Source organism: Dromiciops gliroides, chromosome 3, assembly GCF_019393635.1.
Source record: "Dromiciops gliroides isolate mDroGli1 chromosome 3, mDroGli1.pri, whole genome shotgun sequence".
Classification (NCBI taxonomy): Eukaryota; Metazoa; Chordata; class Mammalia; order Microbiotheria; family Microbiotheriidae; genus Dromiciops; species Dromiciops gliroides.
Genome location: NC_057863.1, coordinates 456,585,133 through 456,612,235, shown reverse-complemented (window position 1 = coordinate 456,612,235; position 27,103 = coordinate 456,585,133). Strand labels below are relative to the sequence as shown.

Genomic DNA, 27,103 nt, shown 5'->3' with positions numbered 1-27,103 from the left:
TCAAAAAAAAACAAACAGCTAAAACATTAAAGTCAAATACACGTGTGGAAACACTTTATTTCATTTACTACATGTTTTGTATACCAAAGGACTCTATTTAGACGTGCTAAAAGGCCTCCCTATGAAAAGATACACTTTAGACTTGCTAGAAAAAAAAAAACAAAACCCAAAAACTCTGCTCCAAATAATTCAGGACTATTTCTTTGTAATTACCTGGTCCGCCTCCACCCTCTCTCGACAGTGTGATCTTTTTCTATTATGATTAACAGGGTCAGAAACTTCTGTTTTAAAGCCAGGAGCACACAGGAACTAGGCACAAACGAACATAGTTTAAAGTTTATTTTCTATTTTCTGGTTTGAAGTCTTAAATAGAAATTTCTGAAATATCTTTCCGGTGGGGATTATTTCTCATACAATAAAAGTCGGAAAAGATCTTAGAGGTCATCACGTTGAACCTGTCCTCTAAAATATCCCTATTGGTGGTCAACCTCTGCCTACTTTCAGTGACGGAAAACTCACTTCAGTACTCCATTGTTGGACAGAGACTCGAACATAGTAGGTACTTAATAAATGCTTTTTGATTAAAGTTCATGCTTGGATTCTTGCCCAAAAACCTCGCTGAATAAAAGTTACTACTACCGCTACCACTACTGCTACCACCACCACCACTACTACTACCAACAACACTACTATTAGTACTGCTGCTGTTGCAGCTACTACTACTACCAGCGAATTCAGTAAATTGGTGAAATTTAGCAACTGTTTGTTCTACCTGTATGAAAATATGTAAGGAATAGCACACACATAAGACCCTCTCTGTATGAAAAACATACAAAAAATACTAGCTGTTTAAATGCTTGAATTCTGAGTAAAACTCCAAGCTTCAAAATGGATCTTCAGTAACTAGATACACCTAATATTTGATACATATTTTTATTTATGTCATATCCTTTGTTAAAGGACTTCTGGGTGCCCTCACAATTATTTCTGTCCCATCTATACACTGATGAATTTGCCTCTCACCATTTCTTATTTCTGAGACCCTGAATTGCATGTTGCTAGACCAAAGTATGGAAAAACATGTTTTGTTAATGCTGTATGGGTTAAAGTCCTGTCCTGATACTCTACTGAGAACATCCTGCCCACAAACCCCTGGAGTTCAGACCTGTGGACTATCAGCAGAAGTGCCCTGGACAACCTCAGCTGTCATGGCCTGACTCTCAGGAAACCACAACCTAAACCACAAAAAAACAGGTCCATGGATTGACTTCTTTGTGGTACGGTTTTAGGGTCACAATTCTGTGTTTGGATGCTGTGAAGTTCCAGTGTCATGGTCCTTGACCAGGTATGTTTTAATAATATAATACAAGAAAATTTAAAAGGTTAGTAAAAGGTTAAAATATCTAGCAAAATAAAAAGATAACTTCAAAAGAAATAGTTCTTTTTATAATAAAAGGTAAAATCAAAAGTCTTAGAGATTCAGATTTACAAATCCCATCATAAAAGTGAATGCCATGAAATGAGAAATGAGAGGGATTTTTTTTTAAAGAAACACCACATTTGGTAGCCAAGAAAACTTTTGAATATATTGCTTCATCTGTGTTCAGGTAGGGGTTACAAAGAAAGAAGAAAAAAGGTCCTCACCCTCAAAGAATGTATAATCTAAAAAAAAAAATACAGGACAAATACAAATGGGTGAAAATCCAATATAACAGGAAAAGCAGAAACGTGAAAACACAACACCTTGAGCACATGTTTACTCTGTGTGTGTGTGTGTGTGTGTGTGTGTGTGTGTGTGTGTGTGTAAAATATACAGAAGGAGCCATGGCCTAGTGGGTTGTGCTGTAGGCTCCAACTCAGGAAGACCAGAGTTCAAATCCAACCTTTTCTGTTTGCTGGTTCTATGTCAAGGGACAAGCCATTTAAATTTTATGTACCTTGGCCAATTCCAAATCTTATCTAGGAAGTCAAAAGCAGGCTCTGTGTTGGAGAATGGGAGTTTCTGTGCCTAGAGTTCCCAATGCTGAAATCATAGCTTCTTCTCTGTATGTCTTTACTCATAACCACCACTGACAGAGAACAATTAAATGTGTGCTCTACCAATGAATAATCAGTGTGGGCCAGAGTAGTCAGGAAATAAACCCTTTACTTAGAAGGGGCTCTTGATCCTAGGCTCTAAAGGATAGTGATTGAGAATGATGGGGCAGCTAGGTGGCAAAGTGGAAAAGGCACTGGCCCTGGATTCAGGAGGACCTGAGTTCAAATCCGGCCTCAGACACTTGCCACTTACTAGCTGTGTGACCCTGGGCAAGTCACTTAACCCTCATTTCCCGCCCCCCCCCCCCCAAAAAAGAGAGAGAATGGAAGTGTAGAAGTAGTATCACTCCAAGTCAAAGACACAGCATGAGCAAAGGCTTGGAGGCTGGAATGAATGAGATATACTCAAGTGGAGAAGTAGTGGGAAACAAACACATACATTATGCACACACACATATATACAGACATGTATATAGTTATAACTACTTAAAGCACTATATAGAAGTCAGAATGACTTCATGATTACAGTAACACAGTCAGGTGAGATTGTTGTGTTTTAAAGGAAGAGGGAGACAAGGTGGAAGTATATTCTAAATGGTATAGTGAAGATTTGTAGATTTAAAAGAGCGAATTTTGCAAATGATATCAAGTTAGGGTTGGTTGGGTATGTCAAAGAACAAAAGGTGGTATAACTATGAAGAGAAAATTAAGTAACACATAAACGAAATCACAAATGCAAACAAAAAGAAAAGCCCTACTACAAAAACAATGTATCCTAGAGAATACAGTAATAGTAAGATCAATGGATTTGAATCAGAAGACCTAAGTTTTAATCCTAGCTTTACTATTCCCCATCTCTGAAGATTTTGGTTTGATCCAAGGGAAATTTTCTTTACAAGGAAAGCTATCTACAATTGGAATGGTCTCTTTTGGAAGGTAGTGGGTTCTTCTTTTCACTAGAGGAGAAACAAATGTGGAAGAGATTCTTATTCGGGTATGGGTTGCACTACATGGCCTCAGTTCTCTTCCCACTCTGAGACAGATTTTATTCTTTGGATCTCAGTTGAAGTTTCTTCAGCTTTGGTTTTAATAAAGGAATTGGATCATAGGCCATTAAAACTGATAATTTCTAAAGTCCCTTGCTCCTCTATCGCCTATGATCCTGTTGTTGTTTGTCCTTCATTCTTGAAGAGGACCATGACATGGGGGTGATAAGTCATGACTTGCACTGAATTGGATGCAAGTGAGGAAGGGCTAGGCAAGGTCACCAACCTCACTCTCTCCTCGGGAGTCATCTGAGTCCAGTGTCAAGATATATATTAGGATGACTGGAAATAGCCCCAGATGTTTAAGGCAATTGTGGTTGTGACTTGTCCAGGGTCACACGGCTAGTGTTTGAAGTGAGATTTGAACTCATTTCCTCTTGACTCCAGGACCATTGCTCTAGTAGCAATAATACACGTTTTTAAACTAATCTGAGTAAATACAGCAGAAGAGTTTGTATTTTGTCTTTCTAGTAGCGAAGGTGAAGAACTAACAATGAATTACATTACTACTTATGTTTGAGGTTCATTATTTGGGAATTTGGAAAAAAGGCAGGAAACAAGCATTTATTAAGCACCTACTGTTCCAGTCACTATCTTTAGTACTTTGCAAATATTATCTCATTTAATCCTCACAACAACCCTGAGTAGTATAGGTCCTCTTACTCTCCCCATTTTATAGATGAAGTGACTTGCCCAAAGAAAGTATATGAGGTTTTTCCAACTCTAGGACTGGCACTTTATTTACTGGGCCACCCAGCTTACTAAAAAATCCACGTTTGAGGAATTTGGGCATTTGTTAAAAAATTTGTTAAAAATGAGTCTCAGAAAGTCAAAATCTTAAAGAGTTGGAAGGGACCACAGCCTCTTCCATCTAGTCCAACCTATATATAAACAACAGTGCTCCCTGCAATATATCTGACAAGTGGTCAAGGCAAGCTTTTATTTAAAGACCTCAAGTGGGGAGGTAACACATTACTTCCCAAGGTAGCTACTATTGGAATCCTTCCACTTTTGAATACTTCTAATTATTAAATTAGAAAAGTCTGAGTAATAGCAGTAAGCTTTAGGATTCCAACCTCAATTGAATCTGTCAATAATTATTAATTGGGTATCTACTATGTACCCAAGATTACTAGGCCTGGGGTAAGAAAGATGATAAAATAGAGGTATAAAGCTGATCATTGACTCATAGAGCCAATAACCTAGTTGGGGAACAACATTAGAGCAATTAGAGAACAATTAAGTAATAAACTATATGATATTGGCTATAAAATGCAATGGGACTTCAAAACCGCATCAGTGTGACTCCAAGATAATCATGGAACACTTTGGGGAAGCAGCCTCAATCTGAGCATTTGAGCAGAATATGATTTGGAAAATAGGTATAGTGCTCTTTGCAGAAAGGTGACAGACTAGAGGTACAGAATGAATGAGACTCAATCTCCATGCTGCATGCATTTTTCACAGGCATTTCCCTTAATGTCTGGAATGTTCTCCCTGCTCACTTCTAAAACTCCCATCTTCTTCTTTTTTTGTTTTTTTTTTTTTTGGGGGGGGGGTTGGGGGGGGAACAATTCAGTCTCACTTTTTTTGTTTGTTTTTGTTTTGGGTGAGGCAATTGGAGTTAAGTGACTTGCCCAGGGTCACACAGCTAGTAAGTGTCAACTGTCTGAGGCTGGATTTGAACTCTGGTCCTCCTGACTCCAGAGCCAGTGCTCCATCCACTGCGCCACCTAGCTGCCCTTTTTTAAAAAAAAATAAAAGTATTTTATTATTTTCCAGTTACATGTAGAAATAGTTTTCAACATTTGTTTATATAAGATTTCCAATTTCAAATTTTTCTCCCTCCCTCCCCCCTCCCCTAGACAGCAGGTAATCAGATATAGGTTATATATACATAATAACATTAAACATATTTCTGCATTAGTCATGTTATAAGAGAAAAAAATCCCATCTACTGAAATAGTTTTTCCTGGTTTCTCTTTATTCCAGTGCCTTTCATTGGAGAGTACCTCTAATTTCCATTTTGTGTAACTCATATGTAGGCAGTTGTTTGCATGTTGGCACCCCGTTAGAAAGTGTACTCAAGGGTAGGAGGAATGGGTTTGGTTTTTTTTTTTTTAACATTTTTTTGTACCCATAGCAATCAGCACAGTGCCTGGTATCTAGTCAAAACAGCAAATGCTTTTTGACTAGACATACATTTTCCAAAATAGCCAATGTGTGATTTTTTTTGTTGTTTAACTCTACTTATTTTTCACAATGGAAGACCCTTATTTTTTATGTAGGGAGAAGGGGAAAAGTGTAAGGGGGAAAAGTGGGTGGGTAATGATAATGATGCAAAAAATAAATAAATAAAAGAGCACCAACAATATATTAAAGAAATACACAGAAGAGAATAGAAAGAACTTATGAAGGGAGCATGGATAAGAAGGGCAGTTGTGTTACTATAATGACAAGTGAATATATACTTTAAGGACTGTATCTAATGGAAGTTCACAGTTTCATATGTAAACTTCTTTTGTTGCTTTTTTTGTATACTGAAATGTTCAAATTTGTTAAGTTCGCAAGGGATAAAAAAGTAAAAAACATGAAGTTGTGGATAAGTTGATTCCAAGCCATAGGAATAGCATTTACGAGGTCATAGTATATTTAGAGGACAATGAGAAAATTGGCTTGAGTCTATGACCTCATGTTAAGAACAACTGTACAATATGTTGGTTGGGGTCCAATTATGGAGAGCTTTGAAAATATAACAAAAGAATCAGTTCTGGAGAATAAACTATGAGAGGAGGGTTTGGAAAAATAACTTAACTCCCTCTTCTATGGGCAAACTCATCATCGCTGATTTGTATTTATCAAAATCAGTATATGTACATGCTATTGGATTAAATACTACAAACAATATTCTCTATCTGCTGTCTCTGCATTCTCGTAGGCTGTCTCCCATGCCTGGAATGTATACCTCCTTCATCTACACCTTAGAATCTTTAGCTTCCTTCAAGGCTCAGCTTAAGTCCAACCTCCCATAGGAACCTTTCCTGGGCTCTCCATTTGCCAGTGCTTTCCTCCTCAAATTACCTCATGTTTACATTATAAATGGGCTTCTCTGTAGCATGGAAATGATTCTAGGTTTTTAAAAGTTTTAACAATAGAGCATGAAATCTAGTAGTTTCTGCTGTATTGGAAAAGCTGCTAACTCTGATCCTAGGGAGAAACTGAGATTGATAGTGTCAATGAACCTATCTTAAAGGTATAGAGAAAGTCATCAATAGTAGCTTGGTCACCAGGCAATAAATTCTTGGCCATTAGAAACACAAGAAATGGAGAAAAAATTGTTTCAAGACCCTTAATCTTGTGCATTTCCCTTTGCTTTTTCTGTGATGGAATACTACAAAAGGATGAAGAGAGTGCTAAGAATCATCCAGTTTTCAGACAATTTATGAACATGAGATTGCTTTCAAATATACATTGACAAACTATTGGAAGAAATTGATCACATCATTTTTGATATTCTCTCTACTAAAAAAAACTAAAGACAAAAGGAAGTTGTGGATAATTAAAAATATAATTCATTATTCTAGGGAAGATACCAAAAAAAATGTCATAGTTGATATTATCATTCCCCAACATGCCTACCTTTCATCTTTAAAAACTATTTATGAATATGACTTATACAATATCGAAGATAGCCTTAATGAAAATATAGAAAATATGAAAAGGAACAGGGAGGGCTTTGCAAGTAATTTTCTAATGGCCACAACTTTAAGGTAACACAATTAACTAAAAAAAGTTGAGAATACAAGATTATACTCATTATTGTTCATTACAAAAAAAATTTTGACTTAGTAGAACAAAATATTTTAAAGTCTTTCCTTCAAAAGGAGTTCTCCCATACATATATTAAGATATATTCCTTGATAAAGACTACAAGAGAGAGAATGATTTTCTGGTTATTAATGCCAATTGAAGCATAATCGAGAGGGAGACCTATGCCCATCAAAGGTGTTTTCCACAGTCATGTACAATTGTCTATAAAAGGGTCAAATGGAAAATGGGTTCTCAACAGATTTTTGAGGACCCTTGGATACTTGTGTTGCTCATGATATTCTGCAGATTTCATTAAGGCCCAGAACATATCAGGACAATCTTAACGAGATTCAACATTATTCATAAGAGACAAGAGTAACAATATACCTAGAGGGAAAAAAATAAATGTATGAAAAAAGCATTTTGTTCAAACATTGACATACAGTGAGAAGGCCAATCTTTTGAAATTAAAAATTCATCCACACACAGACATATATGACAGGTTCTACAGATGGGGAACGAGTTGGAACCAGAATTGAATAGTCCAAAGACAGTAGCCTGGATTGCATTTCAGAAATTGGATAGGGATTTTAAAAGATTCCAAACTAGTCTCCAGCATAAAAGCCCATCTTTTAAAAAAGAAATGTTCTTCCATTGATGCCATTTGGTTAAACTTCTTAGAAAAATCTCAAATTTTCTTAGAAAATTCTCAAAAAAATCTCCAAAGAAGGAGAGAGTTACAAGGCAATGAATAGTTGCACTATAGATACAAATATACTTTAGCACATTTCTAATGAGGATTTTTATGCAAAAAGTGGTATAAGATATATTATCATGGAACCAATGATTTGAAAAATGGACAGGTCACATGGAAGAAGCAAAGAGATAATCTGGTCAGGTGGCAAAAGCAAAGAGATGATTAAGTGTGTAGCATGAATGCCACACTTGTATCCACACAATGTTAAAAAAGACTTAGAGGGTGGAGGGGAAAGCTATGCTTTGTGAAACAAGTATTGGAGAATATAGTCAAAAATCACTAAGATGAGACAACATGTATGGCTAGAATCTTCCATAATGAAAAAACCACCCAAAATAATGAGTTCACAGGTACATGTATGCTATAAAAACAACCCTCTTCTCACAAATTTAAACTTCTTGAGTTCTCTATATCAATCAACCTATAAACATGTATGAAGTCCCTATTTTGTGCCAGGAACTGTGCTAAATACTGGGGATACAAAATAGTCCCTGCCCTCAAGGAGCTTACAATCTAATGGAGGAGAAAACCTTCAAATAAATATATAGAAAGCAAACTATATACAAAATAAATAACAGAGGGAAGACACTGAGATTGAGGAATTAGGGAAGGCTTCCAGTAAAAGATGGAATTTTAGTTGGGACTTAAAGGAAGCAAGGGAAATCACTAGGTAGAGTTGAGGAGGGAGAGAATTGCAGGCATAGGGTTCAGCCAGAATAAAAAAAGCCTGGTGACTTGTATATTGTTTGTGGAACAATAAAGAGGCCAAAAGCACAGGATTGAAGAGCATGTGTTGGGGAGTAAGGTATAAGAAGATTGGAAAGGTAGAAAGGGGCTAGGTTATGAACAACTTTCAACAGACTTGACATTTTAAAAATTCCCTCTGTGATTTCACTTATTCACTCCCGAATTCTATGTAGAAGGCAGACTCTTGTAATTCTGTTAAGATAACCAGATGTGTAATAGGACAATCAAACATCCCTGACAAAAAGTATGAATGGCTACTGTATTGGGGATCTTTTACTATAGGCCTAATCCTTTTTATTGCCATTACCATATGGGGATGGATAAAAGGAACGTTTCTCATTCTTGGAGAAGAATCACATTTCTCTTCAGGGAAGTTGTGAAAAATGAGGGCAGGATCATTTTCTATGAATTAAGGCTGTGATTGGAGGAGATATGGGTCTGGAGTCCTGAGATTTCAGCTGAAAGGCAATTACCCATTTAAAAAGAGGGGATGGAGGGAGGACCAACATCCAGCTTTCAGATAGAAGTTATAGGTTACATAGACTTCTGTAGGCCAACTAAACATCTAGCCTCCAATGAAAAATTTCTTTATATATAAAAGTATGTTGCAAATTTAAAGCATTTGACTTAAAAACTAATTATCAGAGTATAACTTATTTGTAAGTTAGTGACTCCTTTTATATATAAAAAAGCTAGTAAAACTTAAAGCTCATTTGAATAATTACCATGAAAATATTCTACAAATTACATTTATTTTCTTCAACTGTCCTATAATTAAAGGACTCCCTGCTCCCAACAAACAGTCCTTAATCTTATTTTATTAAAAGTCTCATACATTTACAACATGATATAAATTCTGAAAAATGGAAGTATTGGAAATTAGGCTGAAAGCTCATTTAAAATTGACCTCCACAGAAAATCTGTTGTCATGTGTAATTTTGTTGTGAATTAATGAAATTAATAATTTATTTTGTGGTCATTTGGAAAGTAACTGCTAATATATGAAATAGCAAGGACAGGCCTCTATTGAAAAAGTAGAAAAAGGCAACTATTGGGGTAACTCAAGCAGAAATTGGTTCCATATTTCAGAGAGGTTCATAGTTGTGGGATTCTTTCTCCCTAATTTACCTGGAATGTTGCCTCAGTCTTCCAATTTATTTGCCTGTGGAAACCTAGCTCCTGAGCTGTTATTCTCCATACCCATGTCCTGCAAACAAGCCTATGGAAGAATAAGCATACGTTTTCAGGATGTTTAAAGATTAATTTCAAATATCTGAAAATATTCTATGAGTTGTGACAATTCCACATTGAGAAAGGAAGATCTTAATATGTGACTTTAGAATTAATACACATCTAAAAGGAGGAAAACAAGGCAATCATTCATAATACATGGAATAAAGGGAGAGAAAACAAAATGAGGAGCTCATTTGAGGACACTATTAAGTAGCCTCATCATTACACACACCCTTTAACAGATTCTGCTAGAAGCAATGGACAAAGAACATAGCCAGGGCAGCTAGGTGGCGCAGTGGATAGAGCACCAGCCCTGGAGTCTGGAGGACCTGAGTTCAAATCCGGCCTCAGACACTTAACACTTACTGGCTGTGTGACTCTGGGCAAGTTGCTTAACCCCAGTTGCCTCACCAAAAAACAAAACAAACAAACAAACAAACAAAGAACATAGCCATCTCTAATGATACAATCAGGGAGGAGACAGGAACAGTGTTTGAGAAAGAAAGGAATATACCAAGTTACATGAATAAAACAGTAATTGATTGAAAAAGGAACAAAGTGTCTTGCTACATTCTCTACATCAATGGAGAAGAAACATATCTTTATAAAACATGGGATCTTAATGAAAACTAAACTTAAAAGTATTCAAAGCTAAGAAAAATGAGAAAACGCCACTAAATAGGTTTTATCCTTTTCTCTCCAAAAGATTAAAAACATGACTAGCTGTGTGACCCTGGGCAAGTCACTTAACCCCAATTGTCTCACTAAAAAAAAAAAAAGATTATAAACATGAAATTGATACTACATGGCTTGAATTTAGAAGAGGGTGAGGCATGGACTAATAGTATCTTTGAAACATATGATTGGGATGCTAAATAATTGTCACTCAGATCCACTGAGAAATTAATATAAAGAGAAAGAAAATGGAATTTGAATTTTACCTTAGTTAAATATATGGTAAAAAAAAATTTCCACAGCAAACCAAAATACCAGAATGGGTTACATAAGGGGTTTGTGGGATTTCTGTCCCTAGAGATTTTTAAGAATTGTACACCTGACATGTGATGAATTGGTCACAGACCTGTGGTGAACTGATGCTCCCCAAGCAGTAGAGGGAGAAACAGAAAATTCTGATGTTGTCATGACAACATGATGCCATCATGACATCCGCAATTCCTGGTTCTGAACCTTAAGGTAAAGACCCTTCTCTGATCCTTCTAGGACCCTCCCCCCAAGAGTGTCACCAATTTAGACTAGACCCTCTTAGTGTACTCACACTATGTAAATAAATACCGGACCATGTGGTGAATATGATGGTCTAACCATCATCAAATTAGCAAGCATAAAAATCCTATGTATAATAATAAATCAAAATCAGTCACAGATATACAGTGCTTTACCATTTGCAACCCTGTGAGTTCAGGGAAGTCTGTCTAGAAGCATGGTGCTAATAACTTTTGGAATCATTTTCCAGCTTCAGACTTTTAATGACTTAAAGAACTGAAAATTAAATTCAATGCTCAATCAAAATTTTTCAACCATGGTACAGCAGTACATAGAGTTCCTATGGAGACTGCCTAGGGATACTGTAAGGCCTTTAACAGGAAGTAGGTACACAAATAAAGTATAAAGAACTTTTCCTTCCCCCCCCCCCCCAACTTTCAATAAATGTAAAATACTTGGCATTTGCATGAGAAAAGTATTTTAAAAAAAGAAAATATAATGACATATTGTTATTACATCACATTTGTAGATAAAATACTTCTCTCTTATTCCCATATTATGCTCTGAAATCGGATTCTCTCTTATAACCAAGAAGAACACAAATAAAAACAGCATACAGTGACCTCATATGATAATGTATACATTATCTCCCTCTAACCACTGAAAAAGAACAAAACATTAATTAAGCCATGCATAAAGTCTCAAGGAAAGTGTGCTTTCTAGAGAAACAAAGACAGGCACACTTCATGACAAGGAATAGCTGCAGAGTAAGCTCCTTTTAGGCAGGCACTAGTTTTTAAGGGTTTTTAAAAGGATTCTTTTTGTGGAAGAGGTAGGTGCTTAATAAAGTTTAGTGAATTGAATTGAATGGCACTGAATTTAACTTCAATTAAGCTTAAAAAGAGAGTACCCAGCAGTGAAAAGAACAGTAAGCACTGAATAAACCCTGAATTCCATGCCTGACTGACACTACCTTGTAGGGTCGGCAAGTCACTTAATCTCTGAGTTTCACTTCCTCATCTGTAAAATGGGGACATTGTTAATTACACCCTCTAACTCATCACATTTTTATGAAGAAAATGCTTTACAAACTTTACAATGCTTTATAAATGCAAGTGATTGTTACTAAGTAGTGCTATTTCCTGAATGAGAGGGGATAGGAACCTGGCTAGAACTTAATGTTCCTTATCCATTAGTTTTGGGTGCACCTATCAAGGAGATGGGACTATATAATAAAAATATTCTTAATCATAACTATTTTAGTCAATATAAATCTTTTCCTCCATTGCTTTGAATATTTTCTTTTATGCTGAAATAAATGAAATAATTTTCTCTTATCTGGGTGAAAGCATGAAACACCTCCTGTCAATAGTGATTGATATATGTTTGTAAGTATATATATATATCTGTATTGGATATCTGCTCTGTGCAATATACTGTGACAAGTGTCCAAAAAGACTAAAAAGGATAACATTCAGTTATGCATATATTCTATGTGTCTATACAGAAACATTATGCATCTACAAATGTGTACAATATTTCCACATCTCTATATAGACCACATAAAAGCATCGCTTATATACAAGGTGATTTGTCAATTTTTGATTATCTGTGGTAGACAGATGCCTATGAAAAATGCATATGTCTTTATTTTATTATATATTATGCATTAAATTATATATATAACAGGTAACATATAGGTTACATGTTTTATTATATACTTTCAACATATTGTGCATAATATATTTAGATAAATGTGTCTTTGAGGGAAGAAACTATCTCTGCAAAGCTTCATGTGACAATATCTTCTCTCAAAGAAATATTTACTTACAGAGATTATGTAGCGATTGTACATATTATATAATCATGTATTACATGTGATTATATATTTTATATATAATATGTAAATATTATGCTTATAAATTAGTTTAAATAAATGTCTGAGGGAAGTGACTATCTTATGTAGCTTTACATAGGCAGCCTTTCCCATAAAGATTTATCTAAACATATTATATGTGTTATTGTGTATCATATGTAATCTGTATAGATAAATATCTGAGGGAAGAGACTGCTATATGTAGTTCTGTACATGCATCTACCTAACAGAGATCACAGAAAATTGACAAAGTCTCTTGTACATGTAGCATTCTGAATGAATAAATGTGCCCACATAGAATACATATACAGCACACACCCATTCATTAACTTTTTTATTTTTTTTGGTGAGGCAATTGGGGTTAAGTGACTTGCATAGGGTCACATAGCTAGTAAATGTTAAGTGTCTGAGGCCAGATTTGAACTCAGGTCCTCTTGACTCCAGGGCCGGTGCTCTTTCCACTGTGCCACCTAGCTGCCCCCATTAACATTTTAAAGTGTCTACTAGTATGTGCATGGTACAGTGCTCAGCAATGAGAAAGATAACATTTAAATAAGATATCCCTACTTTCATAAAACATATAACATAAAACATACATGTATATCTATATATATCTATCATCCATCTATCCATCCTTCCACCCACCCATCCATCCATCATTATCTATCTATCTATCTATCTATCCATCCATCCATTCATCCATTTATCCAAATATCCATCTATCCATCCATCCATCTATCTATAATTCTTAGTTTAGGCTTTTGAAATGTAGGTGGTTTTTTCCTGAGAACACAAAACTATCAATTTGCCACAACTAAATGTTTCACATGGCAGTACTTCCCAAAGAAGATTTGACAATGGATCTCACCTTCCAGTGTTTAATGGGTGATTTTGCTCTAATTTTATATGGGCATCTGTCAAAAACAGACCTGAAGTTGATGAGCTGTCTCCAAATCTATTTGGTATCCTCTACTCCTATTACCCCACCCATATTTTGAACACATTCCAAAATCATAAAAAAATTAGGAAAATATATTTGTGCAAGGAAGAAATTGAAAATAGGGTTTGGGGGAAAGGGAGAAAATGAAATGAAATATGGAAATATTAAAGAGAATTCTTTCCCACTCCTCATCAATGATATTTTAAGGGTTGTTTGTTTCAAACTTAATTTCAGAATATTAGGTTTGGCACTGAACATTATTATTTGCTAGAAAAATTTTAGGCTTCCACAAAAAGGACCACAGTAGTCAGAGCCACTCCAACTTCCTTTTATAGAGAATCCTGTCAATTCATGTCAAATGCAACCTCCAACTAGCCTCAAACTCCTTTGAGAAGACAAACAACCCTACTGCCTTTCTACACATGGCCTGAGTATTCTCTGAGGTCTACTGGAAGTTAGAATTGATTAATAAATTTTCATATGGGTCATATAAGTCAGGGGGGCGGGGAAAGCCTTATATCTGAAGTTATCACCCTGGCTCTTGAAATTGCTATGAAATTACATAATGAATCAAGGCTATTAAACTATAAGATATGATGACCCAGTTTTGGATTAAGAAGGAAATTATTCATATTAGTGATGCTGAACATGACTAAGTGGTATTATCATAAAAATTGAAAGGTGATTTATGAGTTCTAGATGTAGTTCTTGTTTACTCAAAGACTGAATATCTAGTTTAAATTTGCTCCTTCCTCATAGAATCATGCCTTTAGGTCATTTTACTTCTCTGAGGTGCCTACATGTAGGCTGGCCAACAATTAAAGATTGTGAAATTCAAACTGGAAAATTTGGCTCTTGATCAAAGGTTAGTTTGGAAAGAAGGCTAAATCAAAGGTTGGGGATTTCCTATGAATTACAGTCCATCCTTACTCTTATACCTTGATACTATGGATGACTAAGATTTGATTTGGAAATAATTTTGAATGACTTACTATCATGTATACTAGCAATAAAATCTCAAATTAAATGAAAGTCCTATTTAAGGGAAAATCAGTAATTATTTGCATAAAATGAATATGATCTTGATTTTTCATTTGGGGGCACATTAAAATTTTATTGAAAAACAATGATACTGAAAAATTCTGACTTTATCAAAACAAGTTTTGGGGGGTATAATTGGGGTTTCTTTAATTCAGAATCTCTCAGGTCAATTGAAATTTAGATTCATGAATCATTCAATTTTTCAATAATCCCCTATCTATGGGAGCTATGTGAGCTCTGTATTTCAAGGACCTATTTAAGAAAACTTTAATGTTTATGCAACTTATTATTAACATTGTTTTTAAGAAAGAGCTGATAAACAGAAGTATGTATAGAATGGTTCACACATATATACATATTTAAGTCTAATGGTAGCCATCTCTACGGTGGGAGTAAGGGGAAGAGGGAAGAAAAGGGGGGGGAAAGAAAGGTAGATGATAACTAATTATAAATTTGAAAGGAATAACAATTTGTACATGATACATTTGCAGTTTCATGTACAATCATCTTTTTTCCCCCCATTCTACCATTATGGAAATGCTTGTTTTATTTCTTAAGTTCAGGATGAAATAAATTTAAAAAGAAAGAAAAGAAAAGAATCCCAACTTAGGGGACAGAGATCTGAGGTTGAAATTGGGAAGACCTGGTTCAAGTTCCACCTCTGACATACAGTGGTGATGTGATCCTAGGCAAGTTAGTTGCCCTCTCTTAGTACTCTGGAAAATGCTAAAGTATATAAGCTACAAAGAATGTGCTGACCTGCATTATTAATGAAATGGGGTTTCCTCTTCTGGTAATTCTACAGATCAGAGAAATCACAGGTCTAGTCCCTATCTCCTCCCTTAATACAAATGCACAATTTAAGGTTTTGGATGACTAATTCTCAACATGGACTTTTAGCCTATTGTTAAAAAAATAATATGTCCTCCATTTCTCAATTAACATCTAAAATATTTAATTTCATATCAGAGTACTTGCTACTCTGGCGTGTATGGACTTGATTCTCAGCTGGGTTTCTGACACCCAAGCAACTTGTATTCTGTGGGGAAATAAAAAGGAAACACACCAGAGTTCATAGAAGTGCACACAGGTGACTAGATAATAACTATAGAAAAGGTACGGCCTATTAGTGACCTTTTAATATCCCTCAACATTTAGTACAATGCCTTGCACATAGGGAGTCTCAAATACTTTAATAGTGAATATTTTTAAGTGAATTACCACCTCCCTCCATCTACCCCAAAGAATTAGATGCTTCAGTTTATAGCATAGTTGGTTCAACACTGATATTTAATCCATTAGGATATATGATTCTAGTGTTAATCCAAATGATTAAACTGGTGATATTTAAGTAGTTTTAATAGTGAAACATAAGCATGTAAATTCTCTGAGGGTAAGGAACAGTCCCAGATTTGCATTTGTATCCTGGCATCTAGCACACTGTCTGGCACACAGTAAATACTTAATAAGTGCTTGCTAAAATTAACTAAAAGCATGAAAAATTCACTTCTATGGGAGCAATATCTACCCGCTTCTCTGTGACTCCATCCCTCTTCTTCCTAGCTGTATCCCCACTTCATCCCCATCCTCTTCATGTCTGGACAGACTAACTGAATGAAGGAAGGAAGAATAAAGCTTTTATGAAGTATTGTTTCTCTCTGACCACTTATCAGTTTTCACTAAGACCAAATTACTTCTGTAACATGGTCCCCAAAGCACTTTCAAACCAAGCCACTTTCTTTCTCATGCACCTAATGCAATGACTCATTGCCATTTGCATCATATATAAACTCCTGAGCACTGCTTTCAGAACTCTCCATTGTTTCCCCTTCCACTTAGAGCAATGATATGCATCCTGCATATAGTATTGTTGATTGAAATTAAGGTAGGGGTGTATTAGGAAGAAAATTGGGTCTATCTCTAGAGTTGCTGGATTCAGAGCCTGCCTCTGATCCTTACCACTTTTATGATCATATGCAAGTAATTTAAGCTCTCTGGGTTCAGTTTCTTCATTTGTAAAATGAAAGGCATTAAATGGTTTCTAAGTCCTGTCCATCTCTATGTGATTCTATGGTAATAACAAGAAAAAAGATTTCAGGACTCCCCCCCGCCCCCCCCCCCAAAAAAAACCATTTTACTCAGGGGTATTTTACTTTAGCAGTTTGGCATGCATGTGTATGTGTGTGTGTGTGTGTGTGTGTGTGTGTGTGTGTGCATGTGTTTATGTATTCATGTCTATGTGCATTCCTCCAAGTCACTTCAGATAATCCTTCTTTTTATTTACTTTACATATAAAATCACAAGAGTAATTATGGATAACGTAGCATAAAAAGACATTTCTTCTTGGCAGACTTTAGAATCTGAGATCTTTCTCCACAAATAATGGAATGAAGTCCTTTTAAGTGTAGTTTGTAGATGCTATTCAATTACCCAAGAAATTGTCTGGCATAGTAGATAAAGGGCTGGCCTTAGAGTCAGAAGTACTGGGATTTAAGTCCTTTCTTCTGACATATACTAGCAGTGTGACCATGGGCAAATCAATTAAACTCTCCGTGTCTGAGGGAACTCTTACATACAAGTTACAGTGTACTTACCTGTCTGCATAAGGGAAGGAAATGTCTATATTGACAGTTCCTTACACCCATACAATCACATACATCCATACAATCAATTGTCCATACTGCTAGTTTGAAAAAAAAAATCAAGTGTCAAGTTTTAGATTACAATGGAGAGGAAGAAGAGGTAGAGAAAGTAAGTAAAATTCAGAGATAATCCCAAGGATTTTTTTTTTTCAACTTCCTCCCAGGGCCATACTTTAAGGATCTGTGTTTTCACTAGTGTAGATATATTCCCTCCACTAAACAGACTGAAGCCATTCTATGTCTTGGTCAACTATCTTTGTAAGTGGCTGTGGTTAAATTATTTCATCACCTGATTGTCAACACTCTGGAGATAAGTCTCCCCAAACTGATCAAGGCTGGTGCTCAGAAAACATGCACACAATCCATGTTAGGACCAAACTAGTTCATTTCCAGCTGAGTGGGAGCTGATGGAGCTTGAATTCCCATGTCATGATCTTTAGGACTCCAGGTTCACCTATATTCTATGATAAGGCACTAAAACATAAAACTAAAATCATATGTTGTAGAATATTAATCGTAGAAGGGACCTTAGAGATCACGTAATGTTATCCTCAATTTTGCTAATAAACAACCTAAGGTTCTGAGATAGGAAGTAATATGCTATTTCTAGTGAAGAAGAAAAAATATCTCTTTGAGCTTAAATTTATCAATGTTGGGGCAGCTAGGTGGCTCAGTGGATAGAGCACCGGCCCTGGAGTCAGGAGTACCTGAGTTCAAATCTGGCCTCAGACACTTAACACTTACTAGCTGTGTGACCCTGGGCAAGTCACTTAACCCCAATTGCCTCACTAAAAAAAAAAAAAATTATCGATGTTATCATTTCTCTCATTAAAGTATAACTGTTCACAGATACAAGAACTGATAAGGAATTTTTGGATAAGGAGCTTCATTTTATGTTATTAAATACTCTGCTGTATGGTCGCAAGCCATGGGACACTACAACCTCCAATTCATCAGGAATATGAATCATGCAGAGGGCAATGGAAAGGAAGATGGCAGGTGGGAGCAGACTGCAGCATATTACAAATAAGAAACTTCTTAAAAGAACCAGAGCAAAGGATGTCCTCAAAAAATGTTTAATATGAAGTAAAATGATAAAACTGAAATGAATAAAAGTTGCCTAGTCCAACTTCTATCATTGATGAAGAAACTGAAACAGAGAATAGTCAAGTGATTGTCAAAACTCACAAAGTTACTTAATAATATGTCTGAGACGAGCACCCAGATTTCCAATCCAGGTTCTTTGCCCTGTATTGTAGGCAAATTAAATCTTCCTTTAAGATCGGGCTTCTTAGGGGCAGCTAGGTGGCGCAGTGGATAGAGCACTGGCTCTGGAGTCAGGAGTACCTGAGTTCAAATCCAGCCTCAGACACTTAACACGTACTAGCTGTATGACCCTGGGCAAGTCACTTAACCCCAATTGCCTCACTAAAAAAAAAAAAAAATTAAAAAAAAAAAAAGATCGGGCTTCTTAACCATTTTAATGGCATGTAAGCTTTTGTCAGTATTGTAAATCCTATGGATCCCTTCTCAAAACACTTTCTTTAAATATTGTAACATACAATTATATTGAAATCGATATTCTTTTTTAAAAGCCAAGTTCATGGGCCCCAAATTAATAACCCCTGTTATGAGGAGATAATCAACAGTGACTTGGTAGTGATGTCTATCTAAGCAATGAGAGAGGGAGCTTGGCACCACTGTTCATGAACACAATGTAGTGTCCATAATAAGTATATTATTTTCAAATTGTTAGAACTTCATGATTATTTCCTTTATCATAACAAAAGCCTTATCAAATGCAAATAATTGCTTGTTAAGTTGTGATCCTCTACATTTTAACCTTTCACAAAAATTATGTGTTTGTTGTACCAGGGTTTCAATATTTGAATGAAAACATTCCCAGAATTACATAATTCACAGGTGCTAGGTGGCACAGTAGACAGAGTGTGAAGCCTGAAAGGATGAAGACTCAACTTCATGAGTTCGAATCTGGTCTCAGACACTTATTAGCTATATAACCCTGAGAAAGCCATTTAACCCTATTTGCCTCAGTTTCCTAATCTGTAAAATGGACTAGAGGAAGAAATGGCAAACAATTCTAGTATCTTTGCCAAGAAACCCCCAGATGGAGTTATGAAGAAAAGAATATGACTTAAATGACTGAACGACAACAATTAATTTTAAAACTTTCCCTAGGATTTTAGTTCTTTGATTAATTTATAATTAACTTTATTAAAACTTTTGTTTAAATATGAAATGAAAATTGGTTTTTTGATCCTAAATCACTATTACCACTATTGAGCTAATATATTTCATTCCTTTTTTGTAAGATTTGTGGATCACAGAAATGAATTTCCCCACAGCTAAATATACAAATGCAATGTTTTTAACTAATAATAACAATAAAAAATTGGTAGAGCTACTAATCAGAATTCTTAATTTGGAGAAAATGTGACTGCACAGAAAGAGAACTTATGAAAAAAAGATTTTGTGGAACCAGAAAGATGCTTTTCACATATAAAAAGGTTTTCCCAGAGACAGAAAAGGGGAAACGGTTAGAATAAAGACAAAAAAAAAAAAAGACTTCCATGGGTGACTAGCTTCAAAGTTCTTACTGTCCCTTACAAAATAATCTCTCTGATATCATATTAATTTCATATAATTTCTTTCCTGGAGATAGGCCAGAACCTTGGGTGGCAATACATAATTAGCCTTTGCCAACCTATCCTAGAGTTAGGGATTTACCCATCCACATCTTAAATATCCCTGAAAAAGAGTGGGATCAGGTGTTCCAGCCCACAAAAGATGTTTGTATTATCTCACGTTGCATGAGGGTGCATCACATCTCCCTTGGTGGTCTTTCCTGACAGTAATGCAATGTGGTGTAACCCACCCCTCAAACAAAACAAAATCACTTCTTTGATTTTTTTCCCCCAAACTATTGACTGGAATGAGGTCTAACATGCCGGGTGTGTGCCAAGTACACAGTTGTCTGTTTCCACATTGATGTGTTGTGATGCAAAACTATATTGGTTGCTGCAATTGAAGAAGTAAGTCATTATTTATTTTAAGTATCTGATGTATTAATCACTCTCCTAATGCAAATTAGTAACTAGAAATTGAAGTCATGGTAGTTTTGACCAGTTGAAGAACTGATGAAAACATACCACCTCATGATCTCAGTGGAAATCTGTGCAAGTTGTATGTAATTCACCGAAAAAATGCATACAATAGGCAGTTAATGAATATTTGTTGGATTGATATGGATTGGAACTTTTCATTTCAAATGGGAGAAATTGTTATCATTTTAAGAATAGAGATGACTTTTTGGAAAATATTTTCAAAACATAGGTGTTAATTTGGTTAGTACAGGTAAAAAATTAAAATAAAGTTGATAACTTTAGAAGATGAACTTTACTAACACCCTTCCTTCCATCTTTCCTTCCTTCTTCCCCCTTTCCTTTTTCTTTCTTTCACATTCTTTCTGTCTGCCTTTGGCTGTCTGTCTCTTTCCTTCATGTCATAGGACTTGGGATTTGTCTGGTCCTTCATTGAATTATGAATAAAGAACACATCTCCTATTTGCAAAAATAAAATAAAGAGGAAAAATAAGCAAAGAAACTACTTTAAATTATTTTAACAAAGTATTTTAGGCAATAAAATGCAAATTGTTTTCTAATGAAACAAGAACAAAATGAAGATTTTTTTGGGGGGGTGGGGAAGAGGGAAACACTAAAGATTCCTGGCCCCACTTCAAAGGAATTGAAAAAAAGTTGTTTGACAGCCATCTCTTTTCATGATTGATTAAGATGCTTATGTTTATACTTACTCAGTTCTTCAACATGTTCATTTAGAATGCATATTACTTCTTATATATACGATAGTGAACTTGACTATCAGAAAGGGAGATTATCCTATTTCCTAAGAATTTTCCATTTTTAATCTTGATAATCTTTTTGGCCATTATATCTCTTCTTAGGACCTCTTCCATGGAAGTTATTATGTTCTGTCCAACTAGTTAGGCGTACAACAACTCATTTGTTCAAATCCATCTGATAAATGAGGAGATTAAACTAGATGGCCTAAGGTCCCTTCCAATGTTGAATCAATGGTGTGACACATAATACTGTTAATTAATAAGCAACTGTTAAGAATCTGGTCATAGTGCTTACTAATGGTAATTCATTTAAAAATGAAATTTATTTTATGTTGTGCAGTTCTATAGGTTTATTTCTGGCAGGTCCTTAAACTGCTTCCATTTATTTTTTATTTAAAAAAAGGCAGTTTGATTCTGAGCCCTTTGTAAACCTTAGAAGGGCCATCATAGACATCTAGTCCAACCCTATCATCTTACAGATGAAGAGCCTGAGGCCTGGGGAGGTATAGTGATTTGCCCAAAGTTCCATAGCTCATAAGTGCCAGTGGCAAAATTCAATCCCAAATCCTCTGACTCTAGAACCATTATATATTCCACTGTACCACAAGGCTTCATCTGATCTAGAGAAATAGTTAGCTATCACAGGGGACTCCTGAACTGGGGGGTGGGCAAAGGGTACAGTACACATGACATAAACCTATACAGGACTATAAAAACAGACCCCTAAAGCTACATACAAGAGCTGATTTCATTATTTTATAGTCTGTAGTGTGTATATGTGTAGGATAACTTAAAAATTTTTTTTGGAAGGATGTTAGGTAATAATAATCACAACAAAATTTAGCCACAGTAATCCTCTCCTTCTAATACCTAACCAAAGTGAAGTTATTTATTACATTTCTTCCCCACTGCACATAGAGTTAAATATAAAAAGACAAAGCACATATTTAGGTGATTTGTCCCTTTATGTCTAAAGTTTCCGTAAGCTGAGAATATAAGATTATATGCTTTTTATACAAAGAACGTCAGACCAAATTGTTGTAAAGGCAAAAATTCTACAAAATGAATGTGGTCTTTTCTAGAAAACTAGCAAACTGAAACTGCATTGTTTAAATTTATAGTTCAAAAAGCTTTCTGGAGGAAAAGAAATCCCATATGAAAGGGATAAAGTTTTATACATGGAAATGAAAGTTGAATGGTATGACAAAATGTAGTTCCAATACATTAACTTCAGCACATTTTCAAATCTTCTCCTACCACACCACTCTAACTAGGAGAGGAACATATGCAACTAAAAAAATACACATAGGGGCAGCTAGATGGCGCAGTGGATAGAGCACCGGCCCTGGATTCAGGAGTACCTGAGTTCAAATCCGGCCTCAGACACTTAACACTTACTAGCTGTGTGACCCTGGGCAAGTCACTTAACCCCAATTGCCTCACTAAAAAAAAAAAGTACACATAGATCTTTGCACATGTATGTTTAACATTTTGGGGCAAAGTATATAGTTACTGCCTATTTAGTCATTTCTTTATTCAAAATAACTGAATATTAATTTGAAATAGTTACTAGAAGAGAAAGAAATCTGAGTATCAATGCAGGTCTAAAATTGTTACGAGTGTTTAACTGCTAAGAAAACTATCAGCATTCAACAAAAGTCTTAAGAAATTTCAGGAATGGGAAATAGAAGAGAAATATGGCAAGTTGAGTTTTCTGAGCACTCATGATTATGCAATACAAGAACCTGGCTTTTCCAAAGAAACAAGTTACTAGCCATTCCCCCTTGGAAGGGCTCATACCATACAAACTAAATTAAAGAAAAAATTACTGCCCTTTGGTGTTATTTTGCTTATTACTTCAACAATATAAAAATGAAATTTGAACAGCATCTCCTTCCTGCTTCTGAGCACAAGTTATATTCCATGCCTGGAATGCACTTCCTCCTGATTTCCACCCCTAGGAATTCCTAGGTGGTTTTTTTTTTCCAGTGTTCTGTTCCAGTGCTAGCTCCTATCTTAAGCATTTCCTGATGCTCCCAGCTGCTAAGTGCCTGCCTCTCCCCCACCATAAAACCACCTGGTATTTACTTTTATACATCTTGTATTTACTTGTATATGTATATATTATCTCCCCTGTAAGTTCCTAGGGGGGCAAGGATTATTCTGTTTTTGTCTTCTTACCTCCAGCACCTAGAACAGAGCCACGAATATAATAAGTGCTTAACATGCACTTGTTCAGTAGTTGATTAGTGTATTTACATAGTTTCCACTGAAATGGAAGGTTTCCATATATCTTATTTCTCTTAAGGAATAAAATTAAAACTTAATATATATAGCAACAACCCAAAATAACTCTGATTTAACATTTCTATAATGTATTCTTCTAAAAATGCACAATGTCATTTAATCCAAGCTTTTGAGATAAAAATATTTTATTTATGATAAAGTAATAATTAAAATTATTCATATATGTTAAGCAGATCATACGGAAGTAAAGTATGGAAGGTCTTTCATTTTACTTTAAATAGAAAAACAATAAAGAAAAAGAGGTCTCCTTTCTGAGATTCCAATCTAGTGAGTTTTTCAGGTGATGGAAATAAGAATTGTGTTAAGTTTTAGGCATGAGTACTTCCTGCCGATATTTGTGCTGCCACTGCTCCCTGTGACTTTTAAACAACCTAGGGTCACAGTGTCCTCTCTTTAATTAGTATCTCACTGCTGGAGGGAGGAGAGCATGTCAAGAGGAAAAGAATGCAAGAAGACATTATAAACAAAGGTCTTCAAGGCAACTTAATGATTTGGCCAAAGAATGGAAAAAATGTCTAGTTCTTTGTTACAGAGGTAAAGTAGGAGATAGGTTTGAGTGATATAAGCCAAGTTGTACTTTTTAAAAAAATCTGGCTTTATGTTTCAACTTGACATCTTGTGTTTGGATATGAATTAAAGTAGTTTTGCCATTTATAAACCGTTACACTTTCATTAATGATTCAACTGATTTTATAGAAATGTTTCCATCTTAGGTAGGATCCTGCAGTGTGAATTTAAAGGGTGGTTATATCTCTATAGCATCTTCTTTCTTTAGAATTTACATATCTGATTTAAATTCAATAATTGCAAGATATAAAGCTTTCTGTTCTCTCGGTCTCAGTCTCTCTTTCTGTCTCCCCCAATACTCATATATACAAAATTTATCCTTTACTCAGTTATTTTCATTAAGCCAAGAAAGAAACATTTCATGGAAATGGTATTTTCAACAGGTTTGCTAATTATTGTATTCTGAATTTGGCTTGCTTAAAAAAAGTTTTGTTTGAGACTGAAGAAAATACTCTCCCATCAAAAAATTAAAAACAAATCTTCAAACATAAAACCTCTAGTGAAACTTTGAAAACACCAAAGAATAAAAATCTTGAAAATGAGATGTGTGTGAATGAGCAATTCCTTTAAAAATGTTAAATCTTCTGTTAAAAAAACACACAAAACAAACCCAGAGGCTGATTAAAGGTTTCTATTGTGAACTATTTACAAGAAATTACCTCAGTAGGGTGCCTGTGTCCAGTTTCATAATCACATAGTACATTTACTCTACAGTATTATGTTCCAAACATGTTTGCATATTAAGTTGAATTTTACTCTTTTCAGGAAGTAACTTTACTCAAGATTGAATGCAGCTGTTAGCATAGACCACTGTTCCAAAAACATTTCTATGGGAACTGGAAGAAAAAAAATATTTCAAGTGTTGTGAATTTAATTATTCTGAATCTGTAAGTCTAAAAGGGTAACAAGGGATGGGATATGTGGGACGGAGGAATCTTTAATCGCTCTGTATACATCAAATTGTATATTCAAAAACTTTCATAATAGGAAACATCTACTATGGTTATTTGTTGTCTATAAGGGTGGGGGGTTTTTGCATACTTTCGAATCTCCTAAGTTTTAATAACCATATGTCACTCTTCTGTTTGCAATCAGTTTTCAAGCTAGGAATCTGAAAGCCTTCTAAAAGATGTGTCACCTTACTCTTTGTTTCGAAAACTGGCGTCATACATACATTCAAGAGTTTTTGTTTCACTCCCTAATATATCTTGGTTCTCTCTCTTAATATTCACAGAAATGAACTCTGGCACATAAAGTGGGGCCTCTACAGAGGAAATGCTGCCAGCTAAAAACACCGGATGTAATCGAGACCACAAGAGACACATACTCAGTTATAAATGTTGAAACTGTTCTGGAGGTATTGGAAAGAAACAAAGTCTTATTTTTCACTGGATGATTTAATTGTTTCAATGAAATTCTCCTACTCAGTATTTTGCTACAAAGCAATAACAATATGTCTATGAATTATACTTGCGCTATAAGTTCCACTTTTGGGGAAGAAAAGTAGTGTTCTCCTTGCCTTACCGTTCCTTTGTTATTTTCCTTATTTATTTTTTTTTGGGGGGAGGGAGAGGAACAGAAGAGAAAAGGGGCAATAAATAATCAGAATGTTTCAAACAAATACCACAAAATAAATATACTGGGTCAGTTTCAACAAATATTTGGCAAAATAGCATTTGGAAAGAACGTCTTATAGGATTTGGCTCCCTGCCTCCCCCATTTTAAATAAGAAAATGAATTCCATTTCAAGTGGATCTGTAACTGTAAGTAAAGGAGCACTATTATTCTTTTCCTGAAAAAAGACTTTACTTGTAAGGCCTGTAATTTCTCATTGTTCATTCCTACTTCTTTGTCATTCTGCTTTCTTTTATAGAGAGATGGTGGTGGCTATGATGACCTATGATATTAACATGGAAGAATTTAGTGCAACTCTTTACTGAGCTATGAAAATCCAAGTTCAGACAGACTTTAAATGAGCAGAAAATAGAAAGCCAATAGGCTTGTATTTTTTTTTTTTAAGTTTGGCTACCAATGTTCCTCAAACCTATGTCTTCATTACTATCTAATTTGCATTTTTAATATTGATTGCTCTTTGCACAGGACTACATATATTTGTCTTCAGACAAAACAAAAAGTACCAGTCAGTACTGAAGGAGTTCTAAGTTATATAACCTAGTGATTTTAATATGAGGAATCTTTTAATGAAAGAAGCTAGCAGTTTTGGTTTTAGTTTTAAAGTTTCCAAACTAGTCTCCTCTAAATGTTTTCCCTCAGAGTACTTCTAAGTATTTCTTAGAATGACAAATATTTGTCATAAGAGAGTGAACCCACTACACAAATTTCGTACAAAATAAAGTGAACATAAGCAGCTGAATAACAACAAAACCAAACCGGCATTTTTTGAATATTTAGGCTCTATTGTACACAAGTCAGCCATCTTATATATCAAGAAAGCTTATTTGGAAAATGAAGAAAAGTGTTTGCCACTAGAGGGAGCTCATAAATTCTCTTGTAATGAACATAATGTAAACTGACATCTGAAAACAAATCAATACAATTAGAATTCCCTGTTTGAAGAATAAATGCATCTTTATTGGGATAGCTACTAAATTATCACTACTCTTAGATATGGGTAATGAAATATATAGCATATTTGTATTAAAGATCTGGAAACTGATGATAATATTCAATAGTTTGCTCCCAACTTTCTATTCCCTGGCCTATGGTAACCATTATGTCTAAATAAAGCAAAAGAAGCATAATAAAAACATTAGTTAGTATTTATACTTTGTGAAAGTTGTCACATGCTCATTTTTTTCCTTATTTGATGTCCACAGCATCTCATATGGATCTGAGGAAGGTAAGATAGTTACTATTATTCCTGTTTTACACAAAAACAATGAACACACAAGTGGAGAAACCAAGTGATTTGGTCATTACTTAGAATTACTCTAATAATTAAGTTTTCATTTATATAAAAGTTAATTTTATTTTAA

The 27,103-nt window shown here is 35.1% G+C and overlaps 1 protein-coding gene across 1 annotated transcript in view; it reads right to left on the bottom strand.

Annotated features, from left to right (window-relative positions):
- Positions 1-27,103, bottom strand: part of RBMS1 (RNA binding motif single stranded interacting protein 1) — a 276,072-nt gene that overhangs the window by 185,852 nt on the left and 63,117 nt on the right. The window lies entirely within an intron of this gene.